The sequence below is a fragment of the Myxine glutinosa genome, chromosome 11 (genome assembly GCF_964187855.1).
Source record: "Myxine glutinosa chromosome 11, kmMyxGlut1.1, whole genome shotgun sequence".
NCBI lineage: Eukaryota > Metazoa > Chordata > Myxini > Myxiniformes > Myxinidae > Myxine > Myxine glutinosa.
This window is the reverse complement of record NC_136271.1, coordinates 92,583,728-92,605,581: the sequence shown is the minus strand read 5'-3', so window position 1 is coordinate 92,605,581 and position 21,854 is coordinate 92,583,728. Positions and strand designations below refer to the sequence as shown.

Sequence of the window (21,854 nt, the reverse complement as noted above, 5' to 3'; positions counted from 1 at the left end):
AGACATCGTAAGAGTGTGAGATTTGTCAGGATTGAAAGACATGTTCCACTTGTATGCCCAGTCTGTGATTTTGTCCAGGTCTGCAGAGAGTGAGGAGGCTGCAGACTGCCGATCTGAAGGATGAAGAATGGAGCGACAGAGAGTAGAGTCATCAGCAAAGAGATAGAGAGGATTTTCAACAGAGTCAGAGAGATCATTGATGAAGACCAGGAAAAGCACAGGGCCCAGAACACTGCCTTGGGGAACTCCAGCCTGAACAGGAAGAGGAGATGAGAGAAACCCATTCAGGGCCACACGTTGACTACGACTAGAGAGGAAGTCCGCCAGTTTTTAGGTTTTTAAGTTTTTAGGTTTTCCAAGATGATGGCCGAACCATGTGACCGATGACGTCAACATTCTTTTTTTTTTCGCCACCAATTTATCCCTACATGACGCTCAATAAATTTCATCTTGATCGGATGAAGTTTTGTACTTGTCGAATTATGACATCATAATGGAGGCACCTATGACATCATCATTAACATATTTTATTCCCCATGGAGAGTTCTTTACAATGAGCAATGTCTCAATTTTATCTATTCAGCACTTTCGGAGATATAGAGGTGCAAAGTTTTTCGGTTTTTACAAGATGGCGGCCGAACCATGTGACCGATGACGTCAACATTCTTTTTTTTTTCTCAACCAATTTATCCCTACATGACGCTCAATAAATTTCATCTTGATCGGATGAAGTTTTGGACTTGTCGAATTATGACATCATAATGGAGGCACCTATGACATCATCATTAACATATTTTATTCCCCATGGAGAGTTCTTTACAATGAGCAATGTCTCAATTTTATCTATTCAGCACTTTCGGAGATATAGAGGTGCAAAGTTTTTCGGTTTTTCCGAGATGGCGGCCGAACCACGTGACCTACGACGTCATCATTATCATAAAAAAAATTCTACAGGTGGAGTTGCACCTATGGTGAAAATTTCCTGTCAATCGGACCAACAGTTGCAGAGAAAATCATATTTATTCTGTGGGGACAAACCGACAGACAAACATACACACAGACAGACAAACAGACAGACAGACAGACAGAGAGACAAACAGGGGTGAAAACACAACTTTCGGTGGCAGAGGAAAAAATCTTACTGTCGAGCTAACACAGAATACAAAAGAAGAACCACCTTTAGAGGCCATTTTTCTCCACAGAGCGGGTTGGTCCTTTTTCGGGCACCGTGGTCCCCTTTTTGGAGCAATGTTTTATGGCCGGATGCACGTTCCTGCCACCAACCCTGTTGGTCGCATCTTGCGACACACAAGGAATTACCAGTGAACTGGTACTCAATTTGCCGACCTCGGAAGGATGACAGGTGGGGTCTACCACCCTGGTGTTAATTCAGTGATTGACTGGGATCTCAAACCCAGGATCCTAGGATCCCAAGCCGGCACCCAAACCGCTAAGCCAAAACCAGGCTCACAGAATACAAAAGGATTAGATAATAACGTAAATTGAGCTTAAAACAGTATTTAGATGATGAGCTAGCGCTTCGGTAAAACTCGGTATAGTCTGTGCAGACAGCAGAGGATAAGAAATTGGTCGCCTGTACTGTAACAGGTGCAGATTGCATTTCTTTGGGATAAGGCATACGAGTGCATGTCGAGAGTCGAGAGGAAGTAATCCATCTCGAAGACTATGTGGAAAAAACGCCCAAAAGCAAAGCAGGCCCAAGGATCCCCCAGAAAGTTTGGTAAAATTCAGCTGGTAATCCATCGACACCATCACTTTGGGATGAGCAAGGTCGTCAAGCCCAGTTTTAAGTTTATCAAAAGGTATAGCTTCATCCCAGGCAGTGTCTTTGAAGCTCATTCGGCTGGGTAACTTTATAGCATTATCATGCAGATGCATCATGGGACTTAATAAAGAAGAGGTTACCCGAATAAGATTTATCAAAATATATGATTTCCATGTTATCATTGACATTACCATCATAACAATGGAGGCTGAGGATTTCCTGCTGTACTTTAGCCATCTTCTCAAACTTAAAAAAAAAAGTCCTTACAACAAGAGTCTAAGGATACAAGACATTTAACCCGGAACTAAACGAATGTTCCAAAGCTATTTGCTTTACGTAATACCTGCCTTGAGCATACAGCTTGCTTCTTACACAACAGGTAACACCGTTTGATCTTGCTAGAACCATCAACACACCCTACAATTAGCGAATCTCCTGCTTCGAGGTTTCAATACTTGTTTGTACCAAGAGCAATTCGCTTTATATTGCTGACAGATAATGCGAATCTGAGCTTTTGCATAGTCCCACTGATGACAAATGTTAAAGTTTCTGGTCAGGCCAGTCTTTTGAGACTGCCACCGGTAACATGTAACCCAGTGCTACCTGCCGCATGGTCGGGTTGTCGGCGACTAAACCGACGCCCCTCACTGTCTTTGCTAGTGGAGAAGGTGAATCATATTATATATATAGTAGCCTGAAAAGTAATCACCCCCCAACTCCAAAGTTCTCACATTTTGATTCCACCTGAGCTTATTTCATAATGCTTTTAAATCAAACTTAATACATCGTGTCTTCACAAACTTCTCCAGTGACAAAACAACAAAATGCAGATAAAATGTGAATAAGTTTGATTAACAGAGAAAATCAGACGATTTATCAGTTCCATATGTATTCAAACACTTTGCCTAATTAACCCTAAACCACTTCAGGAGCAAATTGTTTGAAAGGTTACAAAATAAGTGTAACAGGTTTCACCTGTATGTAATCAGTGGTTTCACTTAAAAATTCATCGCCCCCAATCATTTAAGGAGCTTTAAGTGCAAATCACTTGGTCAACGAACAAGGTAAACATGAAGACCAAGGAGCTTTCCAAAGAAGTCAGACATAAAGTGGTGAAGAAGCACGTTCAGGAGAGGGTTACAAGAAGATTTCAAAGTCCCTCATTATCCCTTTGATTACAGTGAAATCCATCATTAAGAAGTGGAAGACATGTCATATCACCAAGACTCTACCCAGATCAGGTCACCCATCCGAACTTCGCAGCCGGACAAGCAGGAAACTGGTTCGGGATATCACTGTAAATCCAGCAATGTCCGAAAAAATCAGCAACACTCTATGTCCAAGATGGGGATCAGTGTTAATAAATCAACAATATCCTGTTCCCTTCACAAAGCTGTCCTCTATGGACACGTGACAAGAAAGAAGCCATTACTGAAAAAGACACATCTCAAAGCTCATACGGAGTTTGCGACAAAGCATCTTGATGATACTGCGGACATGTGGAGAAACTTTTGTGGTCAGACGAGACAAACATGAAATTTTTGGTCGAAATTCAAAGGGTTACATCTTGGGCAAGCCGAACACTGCACATCACCCAGTCAACACCATCCCTACTGTCAAGCATGGTGGTGGCAGCATCATGTTATGGGGCTGCTTTTGATCAGCAGGGACAGGCAAACTTGTCAGGATTGAAGGGACAATGGATGGTGTAAAGTGCAAGAGAATCCTTGATGAAAACCTGCTTGAGTGAGCCATGAATCTGAAACTGGGTAGAAGATTCACATTTCAGCAGGGCAATGATCTGAGGCACAAAGATAAAATCGGCAAAAGAGGCAGGAAGAAAATAAATGTTCTTGAGTGGCCGAGTCAAATAGCTGACGTAACACAAGTGAACATTTATGGCAAGACTTAAAGATTTCAGTCCATCAACGATCCCCATCAAACTTGGCAGAACTAGAGCAATTTTCACATGAAGAATGGGAAAAGGTTTCACCAACTCACTCTGCAAAGCTGGTAAATACCAAAGCCCTGTGGATAATTGCTACGAATCCCCAAGTCTAAGTATGCAAGCACCTGAATCCCTGAGAATCCCCACAGCATCATCGCTTCGAGCCACTGCATCACCCAGAAACACGGAGTACACCACATGGAGGGACATCGCCATTAACCCCTCAGATTTCTGGATGTTGATTCATGATGAGTTTATAGTTGTTTGCTTTGCTTGTCTTCTTCAAAGAAAGGGAGATGTAACATAAGCATTGGGTTACATCATTGTTGTTGTGATTGCATTGTTGTTGTTGATTGAGAATGCTTCTTTCAACTGCACCAGGCAAACGTGACAGGGAGAATAATAGGCACTCTGCTTCTGGCACAAAGGAGTCTGCGTGAGTACGGTACACAGCCGGCCAGAGAAAAGAGAAAGAAAGGAGAACACAAATGAGAATGAAAATTGATATCAAATGGAGAAGGGGAGTGATAAATGAAATGGAAAAATGATATGGAGGTAAAGCCAAAAAGGGAGGAAATAGAGGAGCTGTAATTCTGTACTACAGGAATAATACAAAGGAAGCAAGGAGAAAAGAAACGGGACAAATAGAGCAATTTATAAGGGGGAAATGGAAACCCAAAGCTAATGATGAGAATCCAAAAAATAAAAACCAAATACAAAATAGGAAACAAAGACAGAGCTCGAGGTAACAGTTGCGAATCAACGTCAGCCTCATTAAACGAGTATCGTTGTCTCTGAGTATCCTGAAAGTACAATACGGCTGTTGAAGTCACCTATCACCACATTAACAGAATCATCAGTAAATCCATCTGGGAAGGAGAAGTCGCTTCATGAGGCGACTTTTACACTGTGCTTATGGAGATCCCCATAAGCTGGATGTTAAGGACTTCAATGTCACCAAGTTCTGACATGGAGGACTTGTCAACAGCAACTCCGCCGCAAACAAAAACAGCACTGCTGATCATGTGGTCTCCCTGTCACCAGTGCCATACCCGGGATTCTTGGAAGGATCCTGGAAGCTTCGCGATGCGTCACTTGTAGGCAAAGCATGTCACATATAGTCAGGGCCCTTAGGGATATTTTGGGGCCGTTTGGTTCAAATTCTTCCAAAAGCACCAAATTTGGCCCAGATGTTGCCCATGCCATACTCTTTCGATTTTTGACGGGCGCCCCCCCCACCCCCCCCGGGGGCCCCATATTGGCGAATACTAAATGGCCGCCACCCGGATTAGAGGAAAATCAGCTAAATAACCAAAAGGGTTGGAATCATGTATGATACCACTTTTCAGGGGTTTTCGAGGTCGAGGAATCAAATTATGATGTTATTTTGATGATTCGAGGTCAAGGTCAACCCTCAAGGTCATCTTAAAGGTCATTTTTGAGTCAAACATGTCGGTTTTTGAGTTTTTTGTCGAGATTTACGCGAGGTTCACCATTTTATGTTTCTGGGTTGGGTAATCGAACTCTGACCTTCTTTTTGACAATTAGAGGAAATATTTACATGTCTATTTCCTAATTTTCAGGCATATGCAGTTCATCAGTCTAATTACAAAGGTACGGATTTTGATGTTTTATGAACTGTATGCCATATCCTTGTGTTTAATTTTTGTGCGATCATGATTCGGGTTCATGTATACATGATTGTATACATGTCATAAATATGACGTCATAGGTCATGTGACCTGGCGGCCATATTGGATTTTATGAAAACCTTAAAAATGGATCCCTGCCTTCATTTTTCGATCGATTCATTTTGAACTTTGACCACTTATAGTACGCCATGTGATTGGATGCATATCCTAATTATGAGGTCATAGGTCAGGTGACATGGCGGGATGGACCGGTATGGTCCCCGGATCATACCGCCCTTGGCGCCCGTCAAAAATCGAAAGAGTATGGCATGGGCAACATCTGCGCCAAATTTGATGCTTTTGGAAGAATTTGAACCAAAATATCCCTAAGGGCCCTGACTAATATATTTCTCATGCAAATATCTGCTAGAAGACGTTATTTGGCTTCTGAAACACCTTGGGCATTGGCTGAGATGATGAGCAATGCCGGTCAAGAAAAGGACCCTAGTTTGCGACATTGTAGCTCGCCAACGCTTCGGTCTGGATTGGACTGGTCTGGAGAACTCCCTAGGACAGATCAAAAAGATGATAATCGATAGCTTGGTGTTATTGATGATAATATTGTGATTGATGATGGCAATTATTGTGTTCTCATTAAAATTATTACGATTAAAACCAGTACTACAACATAATTTTAAGCAATTCATTGAAGAATTCATTGAAGACAGGAGTGAAAACGAATTTAACAACTAAGATATTAATGTCAACTTTTCAAGATAAATATACTCAGGTGTTTATGTTAAAATTTGAGTTGTTGGCAATGAAGAATCTCAAGAAAAAGTTGTAAAAAGAGTTAATAATAGGATATTTATAGGATTCAAAAGCATGCAAAATTAGAACGGCACTCAGTAGAGAGCATACCTCCGCCAGGTGAACAGTTTACGTTTTGTATCCCAGAGTAGACCAGAAAATCACAATACAGAATCACATTTAATCAAAATCATCAGTCCACAACTTTTTGAGATATCCTGCTTTGTATCGTTTTTGTCCATATCTCCCAAAGGTGAAGAATCACTTTAAAAACTAGAATCCGGGCACTCGGTAGAGCGCATACCTTCGCCGCAGCTACTGTTCTGTACTTGGCATGGGAGTGTATACGATGTGAAACTTTATGTGAAATGCGATCGATTTTTAAAAATCAGAATTTGAGCAAATCTGTTTCATTCGTCTGTTAATATGCCTTCCCGATTGACAAATCTGCAATTTGAATTTCATTTGAGGTTGAAATGATTGCGGGAGATCGCGTTATAGTGATGACGTCTTGGATGGACATCCTCTTCTTCAGTCGCTCATAACTTTGAGTGAAATACGATCGAGTTAAAAATAGTCAGAATTTGAGCAAATCTGTTTCATTCGTTTGTTAATATGCCTCATCTCTTGACAAATCTGCAATTATAATTTTTTTTGAGGTTGAAATGATCGCGGGAGATCGCGTTATAGTGATGACGTCCTGGATGGACATCTTCTTCTTCAGTCGCTCATAACTTTGAGTGAAATACGATCGAGTTAAAAATAGTCAGAATTTGAGCAAATCTGTTTCCCAAAATCTAATCAAATGTGTCCCGTATAATAACCAATCATCCCACCAAATTTCATGCAATTCGGTTGAATACTTTTTGAGTTATGCGATTAACATACACACACACAGACATACAAATAAATACACAGCGATCAAAACATAACCTTCCGCTTTTGCGAAGGTAATTATACGAGCCGGATCCGGATCCAGATCCAGATCTTCACCAAAATTTCATAGATTTTTCCTCGTCACACACACAACCTGTCAACCAAGTTTCGGGGAAATCCGTCCATTAAATTTTGAGATATTCTGCTACATGTTCGTTTTGGCCCCATCTCCCAATGGTGAAGAATCACTTAAAAAAATTAAATAATTCTCATATCCGAATCCATATTCAGATCTCCACCAAAATCCAATCTATTTGTCCTTGTCAGACACCCAACTGGTCCAAAATGATCGTATCCGGATCCAGATTCAGATTCAAATCTTCACCCGAAAGGAATCGAATCGTCCTTGTCACACACACAACTTCTTGACCAAGTTTCGTCCAAATCCAACCACAACTTTTTGAGATATCCTGCTATGTATAGTTTTTGGCCCCATCTCACAAAGGTGAAGAATCACTTAAAAATTCTAGTAGCCGGATCCGAATCCGGATCTTCACCAAAATCAAATCATTTCGTCCTTGTCACATACGCCACATCGCTGCCAAATTTTGTCCGAATCCGCCCACAACCTTTTGAGATATCTCGTTCATAAACAGACAGACAGACAGGGGTGAAAACATAACCTCCATCCACCTTTGGTGGTGGAGGTAATGAGGAGTTTTTTTCAAAATAACTCATTAATTGAAAAAGTGAAAATCAACAACAAAAGGAATCGATACCATAAGAGAGATGTTTGTCTGTTTACGTGTGTGTCACAATTTTCTGAGAGATGGCTGAACGGATCTTCGTCAAACTTTCAAAGGTTCATCAGTGAGTGCGGGGGAAAAAATTTGGTTTGGGCAAAAAAATAAAATAATAATAATAATCGAAAAATCAGAAATACAAAGTTGGATTTTTGAGGATTTTTTATTTTCATCTCTCAACCGCAGGGTGCAGGGAAACGTTTAGGTACCACAAAAAATAGACCATGCAATGCCAGGTACCACTGCCATATATACACCCCATGTACATTTTTGACTTTTTCAACATATTTCAACATACAGCTATTTGATCTTCATTTCAACAATATTGACAGATAAAGGTGATATAATATAACAAATATCATGAAACATTTACATTTTGTAGTCCATTGTATAATTTAAATAAACATAAATGCAAATTTCGCATGTGGAAAAAGTAAGTACACCCTTGGCTCAAATAGGTGGTATTGTCCCCTTTGGCAGAAACAACCTCAAGTAGGCGTTTCTTATAACTGTCTACCAGTCTCTGACATCGACTGGGAGAAATTTTTGCCCACTCCTCCATGCAGAATTCTTTCAGCCGTGCGATGTTTGAGGGGTTTTTTGCATGCACAGCTCGTTTCAAATCCCCCCACAACATCTCGATGGGATTTAGATCCGGGCTCTGCCTTGGCCATTCCAGAACCCTCCATTTCTTCCTTTTCAGCCATTCCTTGGTGGATTTACTGGTATGTTTAGGGTCATTGTCATGTTGCAAGGTCCACCTTCGGTTGAGCTTCAACTTTCCGACAGATGGCCTCACATTATCCTCAAGCACCCTCTGGCACAATGAAGAATTCATCGTGGATTCTATGATGGTGAGCTGCCCAGGCCCTGATGCAGCAAAGCTGCCACAAACCATAATATTTCCACCACCATGCTTTACAGTTGGTATCAGGTTCTTGTGGTCAAATGCTGTCTTTGGTTTTCACCAAACATGCCTTCTGGTACTGTGGCCAAATAGCTCTACCTTTGACTCATTTGTCCAGAGCACATTGTTCCAGAAGTGCTGGTCTTTGCCTCGGTGTTCATTGGCAAACTTTAGTCTTGCCCTGATGTTCTTTCTGGACAGCAAAGCCTTCCTCCTGGCACACCTCCCATGTAGATCAAATTTGTGCAGCCTCTTTCTAATGGTAGACTCGTGTACTTTGACATCAACAGTGGCAACAGCTACCTGTAGGGCCCGTGATGACATTCTGGGGTTCTTAGAGACTTCTTTCAGCATCTTGCGGTCTGTTCTCGGGCTGAACTTACTGGGGCGGCTTGGCCTGAACAAGTTGGCAGTTGTTTGGAATCTCCTCCACTTGTTGATGATCTTCCGGACAGTCGAATGATTGATTTCAAATTGTTTGGAGATCTTTTTAAATCCCTTCCCAGACTCGTAGGCATCTATGACCTTCTTTCTGAAGGCCTCAGAGAGCTCTTTTGATCTCGGCATGGTGACGCCACACACTTCAACAACAAAGAGCAAACCAAACTAAATGTCTGAGGTTTAAATAAGACAGGTTCCTCCAAGATCCTCTCCAACGATGTTCTAATCATTTGCACCTGAGCTGGTGCACCTGATTCTAATTTTAGGTATTTGAAGTAGTGATAAATGTAGGGGTGTACTTACTTTTTCCACATGCAAAATTTGCATTTATGTTTATTTAAATTATACAATGGACTACAAAATGTAAATGTTTCATGATATTTGTTATATTATATCACCTTTATCTATCAATATTGTTGAAATGAAGATCAAATAGCTGTATGTTGAAATATGTAAAAAAAGTCAAAACTTTACATGGGGTGTACTTACTTTTGCACATGACTGTACGTTTATACATAAAAAAAATTATTGAAGTAATTCTGCACAGGAATTAATTAATTATTTAGCAAATCAATGAGAAGCTTCATTTCATAACCAGAAGATGCTCAAATCGCACATTCATCCATAGCACACAACAGTTCGTTCAAAAAATAAATAAGTTTTAGTTTCTTCTCATCAATGCATCTCTTGTGCACAAAAAGTTATGGATTTTCCATTTTACACTTGATTAAATGCATTGCATCCTCATTTTCCTGCGAACACTTTGCTTTCTTTTTGGACATTTTAGTGTGAAAAATGATCTATGCGCAATCACGCACTTCTAAAGTCGTTGTCTTAAATGATCATGTGAGTGTCATGTTATGTATCTTGTAACTTCCCGAGAGCATTTCGTTGTTTTTTTTGTTTTTTTTTAAACAAACATTGAGGTTCGTGGAAGAGCTGCTAAGAGAGGGATAAAAGGCTGACACATCGACAACAGAAGAGGCAGCAATTGGAGGGGGTGACATTGGGAAAAGAAACCACAGGCAAGAAAGAGGAAATGACAGAGTGGATGTTAACAAAGGAATGGTTTCATCACCATCCATGTGATTATGATTGCATCACAATACTATTGATCACAAAACAATACTATATGATTGCCATGTATCACAATACTATTGTGCATATGGATAATGGGATGAATGTACAATGGCTGTGATGACTCCATGCTCAAAAAACGCTTTACCCCATCGCAGATTTAAGCATTTACATGTTCTACCTTTCAACAGGTAGAACATTTCGGTGTTCTCTCTGACCTCCATGGGCCCCACGGAGTGACATTGAGGATATCTCTCAAGGTGTGTAAGAAACTCCTATGGCTCAACATCTCAAACAGGTTCAACTTCTCGTGGCTTTGGTTGGTCTCAATCAAAGAACGATGTCGAATACGACAGCGCACCACACATTTCATGTAAATAGGCCTACATATCAACCGGTATCTCAACATATCAACCGGTATCTCACACGCATGACATATTATGTCCAGATGACCGTTGATACGAAGGGTCTCGCGCATGCGCACAAACATTCGTGGTGGTGTAAACAGTATTCGTGGTGGTGTACATGTATACTAGGCAGTGGATAAATACATTAACCCGTTTTCCCACCAATTGTGGACACTCAATAGCTGCCTCACCACACATTACTGGGAAATTCATGAAGTTACATTTGCTGCTTAATATTTTACATCCAAGGATACAAAACCGAATATTCAGTAACGGTCAGATAGAGGAATTGTCTCGTTTTGAAATTTGGGCTCAACAGTTTATGTTTTTTATTCCAATGATAAGCTAGCTAATGAACCCTGGTGTTGGGCTAGCGGTTAGGGTGCCGGCTTGGGATCCTAGGATCCTGGGTTCGAATCCCGGTCGATCGCTGAATTAACGCCAAGGGGGTTGACTCAGTCTGAAACCATCCTTCCGAGGTCGGCAAATTGAGTACCAGTACACTGGTAATTCCCTGCTTGTCGTTAAAGGCGGCAAAAAGGGTTGGCGTCAGGAAGGGCATCCGGCCGTAAAACATTGCTTCAAAAAGGGGACCGAAAAACAACAACAACCACGGTCCCCGAAAAAAGCCAACCCCCGCTTTGCGGGGAAAAATGGCCTCTAAAGGTGGTTTTTTTTTATTCCAATGATAAGCCGGATCTGTATCGGGACCTGAACCAAAATCGAATCAGCTTGTTCTTGTCACCTGCTCAACAAACACAACTACAAAGTTTTGTCAAAATCCGTCCATAACTTTTTGAAATATCTTGCTATATATCCTTTTAGGACCCATAATTCAATGGTGAAGGATCACTTAGAAATTAAATAAAAACTCGTATCTGAATACGTATTCGGATCTTCACGAAAATCGAATCATTTTGTCCTTGCCACACAATCAACCTGTCCATCAAGTTTCGGCCCAATCCGTCCACAACATTTTTTGTATACTTAGTCGAGGCTCATATAAGAGCTAACACTTACAACATACAACAAAGTGAGCGGGAGACAAGAGGGGGGGGGGGGGGGGGGAGGGGAGAGGGAAGCACAACAACAGTAGAGAATAGGGACATCGTGAGATCTGTGGACAGGATAGGGCTGGGGCGGGATACATGGGATAAACAAGATGGACACTACTAGGACTTTCAGGAAAGAAAACGGAATTTGAAGCAGGTGGATTTGGGGTGTATTTGTTGGAACCCATCTGTGGATCGGTCCCATCGGCCGATGGGTCTGACCCATCTGTGGATGCACGAGAAATGACAATGCAGACCCATCGGCCGATGGGTCTGCGCCATCTGCGGATGTGTTGTTCACCTTGAAGGAATGTGTTGACAGAATGGTGCTCTTCAATCAGGTACACGGTCATTGGAATTACATGTGGTAGGAATTTAACAGAGATGATTTTTAAATGTTTAACAGATTAAACCACATGTCACGGACTGCTTTATAAACATTTATGACATCAATTGCTTATTTTTAGGTTCAAATAAACATACTCATCCACCATTGATGCATAGGAAACACAGATGGGTTCACCTTCAAGGTGAACAACACATCCGCAGATGGCGCAGACCCATCGGCCGATGGGACCGATCCACAGATGGGTTCCAACATATTAACGAGGGAAGAAAAGGTCAAGGTTTTGGATGGGGCAAGATAAAATATGGTGGTGAACAGCTGTTTTCAAGATTTGGAGTGAGAAGAGGGATTGAAGAGAGTGAGGGAGTTTGTTCCAAAGGTGGGAGAAAAGGAGAATGAAGGAGTGAAGGTGAGCAGAGAGTCTTGATTTTGGCAGTTTAACCATCAGAGGGTTGCAGGCAGATCTTGTGCGACCTGTAGGAATATTGGGGGGACAGAGCCCAGAGAGAGCTGGGGGAGCAAGGCCGGAGAGGAGTCGGTAGAAGACGGAAAGACCACCAACCTGCCTGCGGTGAGTGAGTGAAAGGCCCTCGGAGGTAACTTCATCTCAGGAGATTCCAATGATTCTGAAAGCTTTGGTTTCAACAGCGTGAAGCCGAGCCAGGTGTGAGGAGGTAGGAGCACCGGCCCAGAGGGGGGAACAGTACTCCATTGAGCTACGGATGAAAGCCTTGTATGTGGTGAGGAGCTCAGGTGTGCCAAGGAAGGACCTCGCACGACGGAGGATGCCCAGTCGGCGACTGCCTTTGGAGGCCAGATTGGAAATGTGGTTTTCCCAGGAAAGATCATGGCAGATAGTGAGACCCAAAAGCTTGAGTGACAGAACTTCTTGGAGAGGATTATTCAGAAAGTAGATGGGAGGGTTGTCCAGTCGGTCTTTTCGGAGAGACATTGTAAGAGTGTGAGATTTGTCAGGATTGAAAGACATGTTCCATTTGTTTGACCAGTCTGTGATTTTGTCCAGGTCTGCAGAGAGTGAGGAAGCTGCAGACTGCCGATCTGAGGGTTGGGATATGGACCGGCAGAGAGTGGAGTCGTCAGCAAAGAGATAGAGAGGATTTTCCAGAGAGGCGGTGATATTATTAATAGAGATCAGAAAAAGCAGGGAGGGGGGAGGAGGGGAGTTTGGGAGCTATGTGTGGAGATTTCTATGGATACCAGAAGAGGAGAGTTTGGTGAGCAGAGCAGGGTGCCAGACCATATCGAAGGCACGTGATATGTCAAGGGAGTCAGCTCTAATTTCCTGTTTGGCATTGAGGACCTCCATCCATTGTTGAAACAGCAGAAACAGCATGTCGAAGGTAGAGTGACCTGGTCTGAATCCAAAATGATGATCTGAGATCAAGGTTTTTGTCCGATTCATTCGGGGAATCTCACGACACAGTGAAAAAAAAAACATTTGTTATTATTTACTTTTAATGATGTGTAAAAATAAGGAAGTTGCCAAGGCAGACGCAATCTTGTTTAGGAGAACTTCTGAGCCGGCTATGTGATGTTCTGGCATTCCCTTGCCTGACATGCAAATGGTGGTTTGGGCCCGAGCGATCACCGTACTGCATACACCAACAACAACAACAACAGGCATTTTAAGGCTATTTTCCCTGCAAGAGCGGGGGTTGGCCTTGCGGTCCCCATGACAATCTTCTCCAAATTGTCATGGTTCTATTTTTGAGGCAATGTTTTTATGGCCGGATGCCCTTCCTGACGTCAACCCTTTGAGTCGCCTCTTACGACACGCAGGGATATGGTGTACGTATTCTAAACCGGGGTACACACCGGTAAACCGTACTGCATGTGGGGCGCTATCCATGCCAACAGTAATCGTTCCAATTAATCCGTCTGCATCGTGGTCAACATTGAAAGAAGAAAATGCGGGTGAATTGAAGGGACCCGCAATGCGAGGGAGGGGGGGGGGGGTGATGGGGTGTGGGGGTCTGGGATCACGGGATAACGATCTCGGGAGGGGGGTAAGGGTCTGAGATAGGTGAAGGGTCTGGGAGGGGTGGGAAGGTCTGGGAGAAGGACGGGGGGTGAGGAGTGTCTGGGATAGGGTTATGAGGGGGATTCCCCCCTCCCCGAGTAGGGAAATGTTGTATTCCAATATGACCTGCGGATCAGTATTTTCATTGTGTAAAATGAAGTAAGGTATCAATATGAACTCAGGATCGGTTCCTTCATTGTGTAAAATGAACTAAGGTATCAATATGAACTCAGGATCGGTTCCTTCATTGTGTAAAATGAACTAAGGTATCAATATGATCCCAGGATCGGTTCCTTCATTGTGTAAAATGAACTAAGGGATCAATATGAACTCAGGATCGGTTCCTTCATTGTGTAAAATGAACTAAGGTATCAATATGAACTCAGGATCGGTTCCTTCATTGTGTAAAATGAACTAAGGGATCAATATGAACCCAGGATCGGTTCCCTTCATTGTGTAAAATGAACTAAGGTATCAATATGATCCCAGGATCAGTTCCTTCATTGTGTAAAATGAACTAAGGTATCAATATGAACTCAGGATCGGTTCCTTCATTGTGTAAAATGAACTAAGGTATCAATATGAACTCAGGATCGGTTCCTTCATTGTGTAAAATGAACTAAGGGATCAATATGAACCCAGGATCGGTTCCCTTCATTGTGTAAAATGAACTAAGGTATCAATATGATCCCAGGATCAGTTCCTTCATTGTGCAAAATGAACTAAGGGATCAATATGAACCCAGGATCGGTTCCTTCATTGTGTAAAATGAACTAAGGTATCAATATGAACCCAGGATCGGTTCCTTCATTGTGTAAAATGAACTAAGGTATCAATATGAACCCAGGATCGGTTCCTTCATTGTGTAAAATGAACTAAGGTATCAATATGAACCCAGGATCGGTTCCTTCATTGTGTAAAATGAACTAAGGTATCAATATGAACCCAGGATCGGTTCCTTCATTGTGTAAAATGAACTAAGGTATCAATATGATCCCAGGATCGGTTCCTTCATTGTGTAAAATGAACTAAGGTATCAATATGAACTCAGGATCGGTTCCTTCATTGTGTAAAATGAACTAAGGTATCAATATGATCCCAGGATCGGTTCCTTCATTGTGTAAAATGAACTAAGGTATCAATATGATCCCAGGATCGGTTCCTTCATTGTGTAAAATGAACTAAGGTATCAATATGAACCCAGGATCAGTTCCTTCATTGTGTAAAATGAACTAAGGTATCAATATGATCCCAGGATCGGTTCCTTCATTGTGTAAAATGAACTAAGGTATCAATATGAACCCAGGATCGGTTCCTTCGTTGTGTAAAATGAACTAAGGTATCAATATGATCCCAGGATCGGTTCCTTCATTGTGTAAAATGAAGTAAGGTATCAATATGATCCCAGGATCGGTTCCTTCATTGTGTAAAATGAACTAAGGTATCAATATGAACCCAGGATCGGTTCCTTCATTGTGTAACATGAACTAAGGTATCAATATGATCCCAGGATCGGTTCCTTCATTGTGTAAAATGAAGTAAGGTATCAATATGAACTCAGGATCGGTTCCTTCATTGTGTAAAATGAACTAAGGTATCAATATGATCCCAGGATCGGTTCCTTCATTGTGTAAAATGAACTAAGGTATCAATATGAACCCAGGATCGGTTCCTTCATTGTGTAAAATGAACTAAGGTATCAATATGATCCCAGGATCGGTTCCTTCATTGTGTAAAATGAACTAAGGTATCAATATGAACCCAGGATCGGTTCCTTCATTGTGTAAAATGAACTAAGGTATCAATATGATCCCAGGATCGGTTCCTTCATTGTGTAAAATGAAGTAAGGTATCAATATGAACTCAGGATCGGTTCCTTCATTGTGTAAAATGAACTAAGGTATCAATATGATCCCAGGATCGGTTCCTTCATTGTGTAAAATGAACTAAGGTATCAATATGAACCCAGGATCGGTACTTTCATTGTGTAAAATGAACTAAGGTATCAATATGATCCCAGGATCGGTTCCTTCATTGTGTAAAATGAACTAAGGTATCAATATTGTTGCGAATATGGAATTTGGCCTCCATATCCGCTTGTAAATATTCCCCTATTTTCTCCAATACTCCCCAACTTTCCCCAATCCCCCATTCCCTAGTCCCATTGCATGTAAATAACAATCAGTAGAGCCGACCTTCCCCTTATTCCCCCATTAAATGTCGTGCCCAGGTCCACCGCACCACACGTAGACAACTTTCGGACATCTTCCTAGTTATTCTTAATCTATGTCAGTTAAGGCCTCGTTTCCATTAATTATGACTCTTCGTTGCACCAGAATGTGATTATATGGCATCAGTAGTGAGTTTAGGACCTTTCCCATACCTCCTCCCATCTTCTTCCCCAAACAACAACAATAACAACAACTACAACAACAACTACAACAACAATTACAACTACAACTACGACTACAACAACAGAGGGGCGGGGAGTGTGCGTCCTCACACCGGCTCGGTTACCCGCCATGACCATGCGCTCCACGGCGTTACCCCGAAGGGGCTGGCTGTCAGCTCCTCGTCAGGGGCGGAGCCAGTAACCCCCCCACGCACCCAATGAGAAGCAACGTGCCGATTCCATCTGGGGCGGAGCTAACGAGCCGAGGGCGTGTCACTCCCCGCCGGATATACGCGGCCCCGCACCGGATGTGACGTGAGATGCGCCTCAGCTTGGAGAGAGAAGCCACCGCCACCCCCAGCGCGACGATACCTCCCCGCATCTTTGGACCGGACCGGACCGTACTGTACCCTGCCCCGAGCCCAGGAGGACCTGGAGCCATCGATACCTGCCTTTCCTAGCCATCAAACCCCCGTGTGAGTCAGCCGTTGTCCCGTTTGTCTGTCGTCTGTCCGGGGTTAATATAAGAGTGTGTCTAAGTGCCTGTCTTTCTGTGATTATACTTCTAGCCCCTGTAATCTGACCTTTCCGTACGAATATAATCTCCTCCGGAGGTCTTGAGAAACGAAACCTTGGTGTCGTATTGTGTTATTGTAATCCAGCCGGGTGTCTTCTTTTTCTTATTGAGCCAGCATCGCGCGACTAGTCAACGTTCGGGCACAATCGGGTAACTTGTGCAGACGTGGTCATACCATAAAACCACTCGGTAAATAACATCCAAGCCACGTCTGTAACAATTGGTTGTCAGGAGTTGGATTCGAACCTGGGACTAAATTTATTTAGCCCAAATTTTGGACACCAATTGTGTTAGTACGGTAACAATTGGTGTCGGGAGTGAGATTCGAGGCCCGACCAAATTTTGAAAAAAAAAAACGAATAGAGGAAAAAAAAAAAAATTTGGTCAAAATTTGGAGCGGCCGAAATTCGTTTTGTTTTACAAAACCCGAATTTTGAAAGTCGCGCTATGGCGGATCAAGACGGCTGGGGTCCGGTAGGGGAGAGTGAAGCAGGGTCGATCCAGGACCAAATTGAGGGACAAGAGGAGAGCGAAGCAGTGAGGGCGGCAGGGTCGCAAAATAGCGTGGTCGCGCACGTGGGTGTAGCGGCACCAAATTTTGCCACGCCCGCGACCGTAGCAGCGCCACCGGTGGATTTGAACCTTTTTTTGATAAAAATGAAGGCCCTTATGGACAAAATGATAAACGGAATGAGGGCCGATAGCGAGGAAATGAGTGAGCAAATGAGGGCTGATAGTAAGCGATTGGGTGAGCGATTGGAGGACCAAATGGGGGTAATGGGAAACCAGATGGGGGTAATGAGGGACGAAGCGAGGGGTACCGGTGAGGGGTTAGACAATAATTTTAAGGGATTAGACAAGAAATTTGGGAAGTTAGACAATAATTTTGAGGAGTTAGACAAGAAATTTGGGAAGTTAGACAATAATTTTGAGGGGTTAGACAACGGGATAAAAGAAGTGAAAAATGGGTTAATGGGGGTAGAAAATAGAATGGCTGCCCAGGAGAATCAGATAGAGGGAGTGAAAACTGGGTTAGAGGGGTTAGAAAACAGTATGGAAGGCAAATTGAGGGACATGAGGGACCAAGCGGAAAGGGAAGTTAAACAAATGGAGCAGCAGATAGAGGGGGTCAGAATGGGGGTAGAAACCAAACTGGATGCTCACAGGGAGGAAATGGAGCAGATGAGGGTGGCATCTGGGCAGGAGATGCAAGTGATGGGAGAGGAGATCAGAAGAGGTGTGAGTGAGGAGGTCGGAGGAGTGCGCGAGGAGGTGAGGCACTGTAAGGAGCGCATGGAGAAGGAGGTGAGAAAGGGGACTGTAAAGTTGCAAGGTGGTATAGAGGAGTTGACGCTGGGAGTAGAACAACTGACAGTGGGACAAAAGGAGTTGGGGGACCAGGTAAAGAAGAACACAGCGGTAATAGAGGGTTTAAAATCGACACAGAAGGAGATGAAAAAGGACGTAGGGGTAATTAAAAAAGAGTGTCAGACGGTACATGAGGACCTGACGAGGAAAATGGACAAGGTGGTAGAGGTAATGGAGGTTAAAGAGCGGGAGGTGCGGGAGCACATAGAAAAAAATAAAGTGGAGTTAGAGGAAGAGCTTAAAGGGGCGCACGAAGAGATGAAGGAGATGAAGCAAAAATTAGAAGAAGTGGAAGAAGGGGTGAGCGAAATTAAGAAGCGACGGAGAGAGGATAAGAAAGAGATAAAGGAGGAAGTAAAAGAATTGGTCCAAAGTCTGTGTTCGGATCGTGATGATGTGCTCATTAACCGGATGAGGGATTCGCAGGTGATGGAGGAGAAGCGAAGAGAAAGAGGACCCGGTGTAAGTGGTGACCAATATGGTCGTGCGTATGATGCGCCAGGTGATTTAAGAGGCTTGGGGGTCGAGATAGACCCGGGTGTTCGTGAGAGGCCGTTGGTGAAGTGTGCGACAGGTCTGGTGTGCGAAAATGGAGGTGTGCAAGAAAGTCCGACTCTGGGGTGTGTGAGGAAAAAGTGCGTGCCAAGGAGTGAGTGTGCTGGCGAGAGTGAGTCGGTCGTAGCGCGTGTGCGAGGGAGCACATGGAAGCGTGGTGTGGTGAGTGTTACAGAGGGTGTGACGGGAGAGTGTGCGCAGGAGTGTGCGCGAGAAAGGTGTGTGACAGACAGGTGCATGAGGAAAGAGTGCGCTGTCAGAAGTAAGGAAGAGTGTCCACCTGTGGTGAGTGTTACAGAGGGTGTAACGGGAGAGTGTGCGCGAGAAAGGTGTGTGACGGACAGGTGCATGGGGAAAGAGTGTGCTGTCAAGAGTAAGGGTGAGTGCGCTGTCAGGAATGGAGGTGAAAGTAGTGAGAGTGACATGGAGCGTGAGTTAGTTGTGACAGGTGAGCGAGGATGTACACCTGGGATGGAAGGATGCACACCTGGAATGGTAGAGCGTGAGTGGGAATGCACGCTGGAGTTGGTGGTGAGGCACGTGGTTGGGTGTGCGAATGAGGGCACACCTGTGATTGTCACAGAGGAGGTGACCGAGGAGGGGGTGCGAAGCGGTGTATTGGTGAGGTGTGCGAGCGACGAATGTGTGCCAAAGTGTTCGGTGGTCAGGTGTGTGACCAAGGCTGTGAGTGGAATGAGGGTACCTGGGTGTGTAAGGAAGGGTACGAGGAGCATGGGCACAGCTGGATGTGTGAGCAAGGAACGGGCTGCGGGATGTAAGCATGCAGGTGAAGCATCGACGTTAGACGGGGTAGAGTTTAGAACGACTTATAGCCGAATCGGGCCCTCGGTGCGTGCTGGGCCTCGCTTTGAACGGCCGCGTCCGTGCTCCACCAGGCGGAGCGGGTGGCAGGATAGGAAGGGTCGTCATGGCGACCACTTTTTGTTGAGGCATTCCGGCAGGTCGAGATCGGGACATTGGATGGCTCCACGCCGAGGTGATGCGTGGGATCTCGGCACGGGTAAGCCCCCGTCCCTGCACCGAATGCGGGACGTGTCCAGCCGCTGGCACAAAACAACCAGCATCCATTGCTTGGCTTTACGAAGCCAGGCTTTGGACAGGAATTGGCGCACCGAGAGGCAGTAGTGAGTAGACTGGGTGATGAGGTTAGTGTTTTGGACCCAAAATTAGAGAAAAACAAAATTTGATGATTGGCAAGGGATTGGCAGTAGTGATTGGCAGATGATGGGCAGTGATTGGCAAATTTTTAATTTGTTGAAATTTGATGTGCAAAATTGGTAGTGAGAGACCCCCGATGTGGTGGGATGGCAAATCCACCATCCTTCCCATGTGTGGGGCAAATGCGCTATAGTTTATGGGGTGTATGGCAGTGAAAACTAGCCCGGGTGGGTTAGGTTATTAGTAGGGATCTAGAAGAGATTGACATTAGGTAACGTTAAGTTTAGTTAGTGACTGATACCTGTAGTGGGGACGCAGGTAGATTAGTGTGGATGATAATGACGAGGGAGCGCAATAGTTAAAGGGACGACTGGGAAGCGCAAGTTTCAGAAGGGAGTAGTTAGCTGAGATGATGCTGTGTGTGTGAGGATTGAACAGGTGTGATTGCACAGGTGTGCAGCTGGACAGGTGTGTGGAGCAGTGTATGAGTAGTGAGTGTTGTGGATCAGCGCGAATGCGCTTGGGGAGAGAAGGGTGCAGGTGGCACCAGGTGTGAGAGCACAGGTGTGCAGGTACAGGTGTGTGGAGAGAGTTGGAGTGAGTGGTACGGAGTGGTGTGCATGGTGCGAAGGTGTGGATGGGGGAAGAGTGGACCCCTTTCACGAGTACCCGGGGCGGGTAGTGTAAGTGTTAGGTAGAGGGTGCAGGTAAATTGTGGTTGGATATTGGCATTTGTGGTGCGGTTGCAGAATGGTGTTGTGAATGGGTGCATTAGTGTTGTGGAAATGGCTGGGCGTGTAGCCTGTTAGTGTGTGTAGTTGGTTGGGCACTCCACCACTGTGAGGATGTCGGCCAGGTGAGGCCGCAGGTGGGCTCTGGGAGCCGGTAGTTGTGAGTGGGTGCCTGAGGATCCCGGGTGTGGATCGGGCAGCCCAGTGCCAGAGAGGGCACGGAGTGGGGAGAGAGCCAGAGGGCCTTCCCCAGGTAGTTAGGTTAGGGTAAGGAGCAGGTAAGCTCGGAGGCAACTGCAGTGGTGGAGGTGTGCAGGTGGGTAGACCCACTGGGAGAGGTACACGCCGCAGCCCAGAAATTGTGCGAGGGCACCGGGAGATGAATCGGGGGAGTGAGACCCCAAATTGAAAAGCACCACAGGTTGGCCAATGGGAATTGGTTTTTAGAACCCATAGAGTAAGAGGGCCAATGGTTTGGCCGGAGAAAGACCCCGGGTAGTGTAAAGTTGTTAAAGTCATTTAGGAAATAGTTAGGATTGAAGAACCTGTCGCACCATACGCAGCCACTTACCTGTGGTGATGATGATGACTCCACACCTGTGTTTTCTTTGTTTGTGTTGCAGAAATGAGAATTGCTGTTGGATTTGTGAGACGCATCACGACGTGGATGAGACATTGGGGTGATTCCATCTCTCCCTCCCTAGGAGGGACTGATGATGAATTGGTGATGGCAAATTTTGATGTTGAGTTGGAGATGGCAAATTTTGATGAGAGTTGAAAATGGCAAATTTGATTGGTTAGGAGGGAGAGAAGACGAATTTGGTATATGGGAGGAACGGGGAAGACAGTAGGGATGTTTGTTGATTTGTAAAGTAGATGTTTATGGGTAGTGTTGTGTTGTGTGGATACAGTAAGGGGTAAGGGAGG

At 44.2% G+C, this 21,854-nt stretch overlaps 1 protein-coding gene across 1 annotated transcript in view; it reads right to left on the bottom strand.

Annotated features, from left to right (window-relative positions):
* The window catches only part of LOC137437132 (metabotropic glutamate receptor 8-like), a 342,009-nt gene that overhangs the window by 69,588 nt on the left and 250,567 nt on the right, over positions 1 to 21,854 (bottom strand). The gene's annotated exons all lie outside the window — the stretch shown is intronic.